Here is a 9,397-nt window from a genome sequence, read left to right as displayed (position 1 = left end):
ACTTTGTAGACCAGGCTGGCCTCGAACTCAGAAATCTGCCTGCCTCTGCCTCCCGAGTGCTGGGATTAAAGGCGTGCGCCACCACGCCCGGCGCATCTGGCAATAATTTAAAGACATATTTTTTATCTTAGTTCTATCACTTTCCCTTAGTTTTGTAATAGGAAGCTGCTGTCAAGGTTAGGTGTCTAAGCAACTGAGCAGCTTGGATATTACACATCTCTTATGAAACTGCTACACATACAAAACCAAAAGGTCAAAACACAATATTTCATCTATACATATAAATTAAATTACATATTTACAATGAATAGGAATTCATAGTTAGAAAATAGTACTGACAATAAAAACTCAAATGGAAAGCATTGTATATCCAAACCTAAATTATCTTGGGCTATCTTTAGGCTCCTTAATAATTTTTTATTGCCCACTTCTGTTCCTTTTTTAAAAAATCATTTTCTTTACATTTCAAATGTCATCCCTATTTCCAGTCTCCCCTCCATGAAGGCCCCCACTCACTTACCTTCCCCTTTGCCTCTAAGAGTATGTTCCCCCACCCAACCAACTACTCTAACCTCATCTTTCTAGCATCTCCCTTCTCTGGGCCATTCAGCCTACATAGGACCAAATGCCTCATTTCCCATTGATACCAGATGAAGCAGTCCTCTGCTATATATGTATACTCTTTGGTTGGTGATTTAGTCCCTGGGAGTTCTGAGGGGTCTGGTTAATTCACCCAGTTGTTCTTCCTATGGGGTTGCAATCCCCTTCAGCTCTTCCCCTGACTTTTCTGTTAGGGTCTATGGACTCAGTCGAATAGTCAGCCGTGAGTATCTGCATTTGTTTTAGGTGCTGGCAGAGGAAAGCCATATCAGGCTCCAGTCTGTAAGCACATCTTTACATCAGCTGTAGTGTCGGGATTTGGTGTCTGCCAAAGAAATGTACTGCATGGTAGGGCAGTCTCTGGATGGCCTTTCCTTCAGCCTCTGCTCCATTTTTGTTCTGCATTTCATTTAGACAAGGACAATTCTGGATTAAAAATTTTCAGATGGGTGAGTGGCCCTATCCCTCCACTAGGAATCATTTCTATCTACTGAAGATGATCTCGTCAGGTTCTATCTCCCTGCTCTAGGGTACTTCAGCTAATGTCATCCCCATTGGGTCCTGGAAGCCTCTTGTATACCTGGCATCTGGAACTTTCTAATGGTTCCCCAAGTTCCCACACTCTACCTGTACTTATTCCTATTCATTTTCCTGGTCCTCTGGACTGCTCTCCTGTCCCTTTCCATACCCTGCTTTCCTTCCTCTCCTCTCTCCCAGCCAGATCCCTCATTCTCTCTGCATTCAATGATTATTTTGTTCCCCCTTTTAAGTGGGCTTAAAACATTCACACTTTGGCCTTCCTTTTTGTTAAGCTTCATATGGTCTTCAAGTTGTATTGTAGGTATTATGAACTTTTGGGCTAATATCCACATATCAGTAAGTATATAGCTTTGGGTCTGCATTACCACACTCAGAATGATATTTTCTAGTTACATCCATTTGCCTACATTGTTCATGAAGTTGTCATTTTTAATATCTGTGTAGTATTCTATTGTGTGAATATACCACATTTTTTGTATCCATTCTTCCATTGAGGGACATCTGGGTTGTTTCTAGCTTCTGGCTATTATAAATAAGGCTGCAATGAACATAGTAGAGCATCTGTCCTTGGTATGTTGGAGCACTTCTTGGGTATATGTTCAGGAGTGATATAGCTGGGTCTTCAGGTATAGCTAGTCCCAACTTACTGAGGAAGCTCCAGACTGATTTCCAAAGTCATTGTACCAGCTTGCAATCCTACCAGCAATGGAGTTTGCCTCTTTCTCCACATCTTTGCCAGCATCTAGTGTCCCCTGAGCCTTTGATCTTAGCCATTCTGATTGATGTAAGGTGGAATCTCAGGGTTGTTTTGATTTGCATTTCCCCAATGACTAAGGAAGTTGAACATTTCTTGAGGTGTTGCTTGATCATTTGAGATTCCTTGTGGGGCAATGGGCTATGCACAGACAGCTTGGTCTCCAGTGGAGCTGAGGCATGAAACCCTGGGGAAAACCTGGTGGTGATAATTCAGCTACATAGGACAGAAGGTGTTCCCCCATGTCTCCTGGACCCCTGGCTCCTGTCGAAGTTACTGCCTCCATAGCCCCCACAAGAGAGGCTCCTGGCTAGCAGTAACGTACACAACTTCCCAAACTTCTGACCTTCAGGCTAGACTCCTCCCAGTTACCTAGCAACAGCAAGATAACAAGCCTACCATAAGAGGGGCTGCTTGGCCCCACCTCACTCTCTTCTCTCTTCTCTCTCTCTCTCTCTCTCTCTCTCTCTCTCTCTCTCTCTCTCTCTCTCCCTCTCTCTTTAAGCTTTTACCTCTCTCTCTTTAAGCTTTCTTACTCTCTAGCCTTTCTTCTCTCTCTCCTTTCCCCCTCCTCTCATCTTGGCCATGGCCCGTCTCTCTGTCTTTCTACCTTTTTCTTTCCCCCTGCCTTTCTACAATAAAGCTCTAAAACCATAGGCTGTCTCTGTTCATCAAGGCCCAGACTAAGGACTCATGCCTGCATGGGAACTGCTACATCCACTTCAGTAGTGACAAGCACAACAGGCCCCGAAAACCTGGGCACTGTCCCGAGGCAAAAAGTTCATGGAAACTTAGTCTCCTAGAATCGTGGCATCCTGTATAACGGATGCTCCAATGTCCTTGCTTTAGTGGTAAACAGATCTGTGTACTTTCCCTTAATATTGCTTTATTATAAGTGCTCCTAAGGATTGATATTTTGACATATAGCTAAGTTAGATTCTAGGCAGATCTTGATCTGACCTTGGGCATGGATAGCTAAGTCACTGCCCTACAAAGAAATTTTCCATTATCTAGGAAGAAGGAAGTTTGTGACCTAAAGAGGAACCAGAGTAGATACTTAGAACCATAGGTAGCTGAGTTACACCCATGCACAAGTATTTACAATGGCCTAGGGGGAAGGTGGACTATACAATAGACTAGAGTAGGAACTATGGCAAGGGCATGAAGCCCTTGCCCCTAGCTTCTAAGATTAAGTGGACCTTAGGTGGAGCTGTTTTTGATCCCAGTTGTTAACATTGAGTTTTACCCCAGTTGGTTCCTGCCAGTTCTTCTGTGTTTGCATTCCTCTGTTTTGTGTAAGAATCCAGAACCTCTTTGTACCTTGCTGGTGTGTCATCCAACTTCCCTATTTTCTTCTGTATAAAAAGTTTGATGCTTAGTTTGACAAATTACATTCAGATCCACACTCCCTTGTGTCGGGTCTGTCTGTCAATTCCCGCCGACTCCTTGCCCTCCTGCACCAGAGACTCGTTCCACGCAGACAAGGGACCAAGAGGGTCTGCAGCAGGGAACCTCTCTCCCTCTGCCCTTTTCCCATGTCTCCCAGGCCTGGTGCTGCTCCGGGCCCCTATTCTGTTCTCAGCTCCTCTGCCATATCCAGTGTGGGATGCTGGAGACTTAGAACCTGGTACTGGGGGCTGCCCCTTGTCCACCCCCGCTGTGTGGGGTCAGTGGCTTCACACAGCCAAATACTCACTCAGGGCCGAGTGGAAAGCATCTGGCGGTCCTCCCATGTTTGCCTGCCCAGAGCACAGGAACATTGGCTGCACACGGGCACTCTCCCTCCCCCCTCTGTCCCTATACCCACAGCCCTGCAATTCCTCAGTTGAAGAATTGTTTAGTTCTGTATTCCATTTTTCAATTGGGTTATTTGGTTTTGGGGAGTCTAACTTCTTAAGTTCTTTGTATATTTTGGATATTAGCTCTCTATTGGATGTAGGGTTGGTAAAGATCTTTTCCTAATCTAAAGGTCGCCATTTTGTCCTATTGACAGTGTACTTTGCCTTAGAGAAGTTTTGCAATTTTATGACATCCTTTTTGTCAATTGTTGATCTTAGAGCCTGAGACATTGGTGTTCTCTTCAGGAAATTTTCCCCTGTACAAATGTGTTTAAGGCCCTTTCCCACTTTCTCTTCTATTAAATTCAGTGTATCTGGTTTTATGTGGAGGTCCTTGATCCACTTGGACTTGAGCTTTGTACAAGGAGAGAAGAATAGATCATTTCATTCTTCTACATGAAGACTGCTAGTTAGACCAGAATCATTTGTTGAAAATTATATCTTTTTTCCCCTGTTATAATTTTGGCTTCTTTGTCAAAGTACAAGTAACCAGAGGTGTGTGGGTTTATCTCTGAGTCTTCAATTCTGTTCCATTGTTCAACCTGTCTGTCACTGTACCAATATCATGCTGTTTTGTTGTTGTTGTTTTTATCACCATTACTGTGTAGTAGAGCTTGAGGTCAGGGAAGATGATTCTCCAAGAAGTTCTTTTATTGTTGAGAATTTTTTTCAGTATCCTGGATATTTTTTGTTGTTGTTGTTATTGAAGATGAACTTGAGAACTGTTCTTTCTATCTCTGTGAAGAATTGAGTAGAAATGTTGCTTTTCTATGGATTGCTTTTGGTAAGATGCTCAGTTTTACTATATTAATTCTACTAATCTATAAGCATAGGAGATCTTTCATTTCCTGAGGATTTCTTCAGAGAATTGAAATTCTTCTCATACAGATCTTTCACTTGCTTGGTTAGAGTTATGCCAAGATACTTTATTTGTGACTATCATGAATGGTGACATAAACTAAACAGAGACACAGTGAAATGAACAGAAGTTATGAACCAAATGTACAGAACATTTCACCCTAAAACAAAAGAATATACCTTCTTCTCAGCATCTCATGGTACCTCCTCTGAAATTGACCATACAATCCTACACAAAAGAAGCCTCAGCAGATACAAGAAGATTAAAATAATCTGATGCATTTTATCAGATCACCATGGACTAAGCCTGTTCTTCAAAACAAACAAACAAAAATCCAAAAACTCCACAAAAACAAAAACAACAGAAAGCCCAGATAATCATGGAGACTGAATAACTCTCTACTCAATGATAACTTGGTCAGAGAAGAAATAAAGAAATAAATAAAGACTTTCTAGAATTTAACTAAAATGAATTATGGCATACCCAAACTTATGAGACATAATAAAAGCAGTGCTAAGAGGAAAATCATAGCACATAGTACCTTAATAAAGAAATTGGAGACATCCTACTCTAGCAATTTAACAGCACATCTGAAAACTCTAGAACATAAATAAACAAACACATTCAAGAGGACTATATTGCAAGAAATAAACTCAGAGCTGAAATTAACCAATTAGGAACAAAGAGAACTATACAGAGAATCAACAAAACTAAGAGCTGGTTCTTTGAGAAAATCAACAAGATGGATTAACCCTTAGCCAAACTAACCAAAGAGCTCAGAGAAGTATCCAAATTAACCAAATCAGAAATTAAAAGAGAGACATAGCAACTGAAATTGAGGAAATTCAAAAAGTCATTAGATCCTACTACAAAAGCTTATACTCAACAAAACTGGAAAATCCAAAAATAAAAGCCCAAGACCAGGTAGTTTTAGTGCAGAATTCTATCACATCCTCTAAAAAGACCTAATACCAGTACTTCTCAAACTTTTCTACAGAATAGAACAGAAGGAACACTACCTAATTAATTCTATGAGGCCACAGTTAAGCTTTTATCTAAGCCACAAAAAGACACAAAAAAGAAAGAGAACTTCGGACCAATTTTTCTTAGAAATACCGAATATCAATGCAAAAATACTCAAAATTCTTGCAAACCGAATCCAAGAACACATAAAAATGATCATTCACTATAATCAAGTGGGATTCATCCCAGGGATACAGGAATGATTTAATATATGGAAATCCATCAACATAACTCACTATATATACAAACTCTAAGAAAAAAATTACATGATCATAGCATTAGATTCTGAAAAAGCTTTTGACAAAATACAACACTACTTCATGTTAAAAGTCTTGGAAAGATTAGGAATTTAAGGCACATACCTGAACATAATAAAACTAATATACTAATAAAACTAATATACAGGAAACCAACAGCTATTATCAAACTAAATGGAGAGAAACTTGAAACAGTCTCACTAAAATGAGGGATACGTCAAGGCTGCCCACTCTCTCATTATTTATTCAATATAGTACGCAAAGTTCTCACTAGAGCAATTAGACAACAAAAAGAGATTAAAGGGATACAATAAGAAAGCAAGAAGTCAAGGTATTTCTATTTGCAGATGATATGATAGTATACATAAATGATCCCAGAGAGTCTACCAGAGAACTCCACACTGATAAAGGACTTCAGCAACATGTCAGGATATAGAATTAACTCAAACCAGTAGTCTTTTTTCTACACAAAGGATAAGTGGGCTGAGAAAGAAATTATGAAACAATTGCCTCTGTTCTTAACTTACCATCTCTTCAACTGTTATGTAAAATACATTGGATGTATTAAAACACTACAGATTTTCTCAAATCCAAAGCCAAGGACATAGTGTGATAACTTCTGAAACTTCTACCAGACTTTCCCCTGTTTTACTGTAATGTACCTACTTTCTGTCTCCACAGACATGTGTGGTTATGCCTTGATTTATGTCTTTCTTTTGATTTGTAAGTATTAAGTATTCATAAAATGACTTACACGCTGGGCGTGGTGGCGCACGCCTTTAATCCCAGCACCCGGGAGGCAGAGGCAGGCGGATTTCTGAGTTCGAGGCCAGCCTGGTCTACAAAGTGAGTGCCAGGACAGCCAGGGCTACACAGAGAAACCCTGTCTCGAAAAACCAAAAAAAAAAAAAAAAAATGACTTACACGTTAGAACATGTTAGCTTTAGCATTCTAAATGCATGCTCTAAGGTCATGGTAACTAATTTTCCTCAGAATGAACACAAAAAATTACAAAATTAAAAAATTTCAAACCACTGAGTTAAAGTATAAAATATGTCTCATATTTCTTTTTTTTATAATTTCAGTGTCCTTTTAAAAATTTTTTATTAGATATTTTCTTCATTCACATTTCAAATGCTATCCCAAAAGTCCCCTATACCCTACCCCTGCCCTGCTCCCCTACCCACCTACTCCCACTTCTTGGCCCTGGCGTTCCCCTGTACTGGGGCATATAAAGTTTGCAAGACCAAGGGGCTCTCTCCCCAATGATGGCCGACTAGGCCATCTTCTGATACATATGCAGCTAGAGACAGGAACTCTGGGGGTACTGGTTAGTTCATATTGTTGTTCCATCTATACGGTTGCAGACCCCTTCAGCTCCTTGGGTACTTTCTCTAGCTCCTCCATTGGGGGCCCTGTGTTCCATCCAATAGATGACTGTGTGCATCCACTTCTGTCTCATATTTCTGATTTACATCAAAGGACATAGCATATTATCATTTTATATCATAATTTTGCCTTGTTGAAAGCACTTTCTAATCCCCAAGCTTGACATTGTGAATGAATATTTGTTTATTAATTTAAACTTAAGAATATATTTAGTATTTAATTTTTTAAAAATTTCATGTAGCTTATTTTTTAGAGTCTTTCTATATTGTTGCTTCATCTGAAGACTATTAACCAACTTTTTATCATGCATACTTAATGTAACTTGATATTCTGTGGACCTGCGTGTTACAGCAATATACTTTAAATATGCCAGTAATCTGTGTAACTTCTTGGCTGATTTCCTATAGGAAGAATGCACACATATATAAAGTATTTAATAGAAATTAATTTAAATAGAAATTATCTACGTACAACTGGCAATTCCCTGATTCATAAATGAGTAGGCTTTTGTTTTTTGTATCTAAGTATATTACATGTAGATAATTACATATAATTGATTTAGAAATGCTATTCCCTTCTTGTATTAGGAACAAGTCATGCTGGTGATTTTACATATTATTATATATATTGCATATGGTGAAATTCTGATGTTCTTTAGTACTTTTTTGTTTTAATTTTCATAGTTGACAGTCCTCTAAGCTAACTCAAGCATATCGTAGCAGCTCTTATCTCTTATTATACTCTCGGTAGGTAAAAATCTATGGTATCTGTTTGTGGTGAGTGGGCTCATCAAAGCTTCTGTAATTGCACAGGACTACACCCTTCATATAAAACACACATTCACACAGAAATTATTAAAAAGCCCATAACACAAATTTGATTTAGATGAGGTAAGTCATTTGCAAGTTCTCCAATCATTCGGGATGGCAATGATCAAACCTGAACTAGATTTATGCACCTAAAATCTGCCCCTGCCTGTCCCTTACTATTACCACAGGGGATTAGGGATGGGTGAACCCAGCCATGTTTTGGGTTCGTCAAACATCTTGAACTACTTTTCCAATGTTCTGGGTTAGGCAAAACCCAAAATGTGTTTTGCCAAGCACATTTCCCCTTAATTCTAAAACCCAGGAGTATTTTAAGGTAAATTTAATCCATATGCTTCTGATTCATTTACACTAAACTCATCAAAATGTTCTGTCTTAAGAGCTATTTGATGTGCAAGACGCTTTTTGAATATTTTATAAGCCATTTAAAGTCCTATGCATTGGGGTTTTTACATTCTCCTGAGCCAAGAGCAAGTGAACTCAAACTCCAATAAGACCAAGTTTGGTTGCAGAATTGAAACATCAAGGTTGTACAAAGGTTCTAAACTTGGCAGCACATAGTTCAAGCCTTGGTAAGACCATATATTAACTTTTTTTTTTCCAGAACTTGGATTGTGTAATACAATGAGTAGTGAACAAAATGCAAAGTAGGGCATGGAAATATAAAGAAGCCAAGTGACAAATAACTCGAAGCAGATTGAATGTCTGTTCTTTAGCAAGAAGCATGCATGAGCTAACATGATGGAGGATGACACCACATCTGTTTTCATTCTGCTCTCTTCTGGGAGGACTTTCTTCTTTTTTGGACTGGAATTTTTTTTTGTTTTTTGTTTTTTTTGTTTTTGTTTTTTGTTTTTTTTCTGCTAGATTTTCTCCTATTTGTATCTTTGGAGTAATTAGAGAACTTATAGCTATCCTTTCAATGTTGATACTAACAGGAAAAAAGCAATGTCTAATGCTATACGTAAAAGGGATAGTCTCTTGCTATAAAGAATATAATGGCAAGATTTCACCATACCATTTTATATAACATATAAGTCTCTCCAAAGGAGTGATGTCTAAATTGAGATTCACTATAAACTTCTCTATTCACAGCTCAAAATGACAATATAAATTCTATCACTTATAAATTAGACTAGCAAGAATTTACTAAAATTTGTTACAAACTTTGATTATCTATCTAAATGTGTCTTTATCTCTTACCATTATTTCTTCCTGTAGGACTAAAATAATAAAATTATATATAAAATTGGTTTTCAAATGATGATAGAGGAATATATATATATATATATATATATATATATATATAT

This window comes from Mus caroli, chromosome 13 (assembly GCF_900094665.2).
Source record: "Mus caroli chromosome 13, CAROLI_EIJ_v1.1, whole genome shotgun sequence".
Classification (NCBI taxonomy): domain Eukaryota; kingdom Metazoa; phylum Chordata; class Mammalia; order Rodentia; family Muridae; genus Mus; species Mus caroli.
Note: the sequence above shows the minus strand (reverse complement) of the source record.